The sequence below is a fragment of the Hemicordylus capensis genome, chromosome 4 (genome assembly GCF_027244095.1).
Source record: "Hemicordylus capensis ecotype Gifberg chromosome 4, rHemCap1.1.pri, whole genome shotgun sequence".
In the NCBI taxonomy this organism is placed as follows: Eukaryota; Metazoa; Chordata; class Lepidosauria; order Squamata; family Cordylidae; genus Hemicordylus; species Hemicordylus capensis.
This window is the reverse complement of record NC_069660.1, coordinates 3,183,081-3,183,412: the sequence shown is the minus strand read 5'-3', so window position 1 is coordinate 3,183,412 and position 332 is coordinate 3,183,081.

Sequence of the window (332 nt, the reverse complement as noted above, 5' to 3'; positions counted from 1 at the left end):
CTCGCATGAGCATAGATCCTATGTACGTCTCATTCCCATCAGTAGTAGTTGGCCAAAGGAGGCCACTTGGGTTCTGTTTTATAGCTGCTTCCCTCATACTCACAAGGAAATCTGCTGTAGATTTAACTAAAGGTTTATTCAGCAACAACTCTATTTCCTCCTCCTCCTCCTCCTCCTCCTTTCCCTCCCTTTCCTTTCTGACTCCACCCCACACACTCTCTATCCGCAAACTGCGGCCCTCCAGATGGTGCTGAACTACAACTTCCAGCACACCCAGCCACAAAAAATTGTGTCTAGGGATGCTGGGAGTTGTAGTTCAGCAACATCTGGAG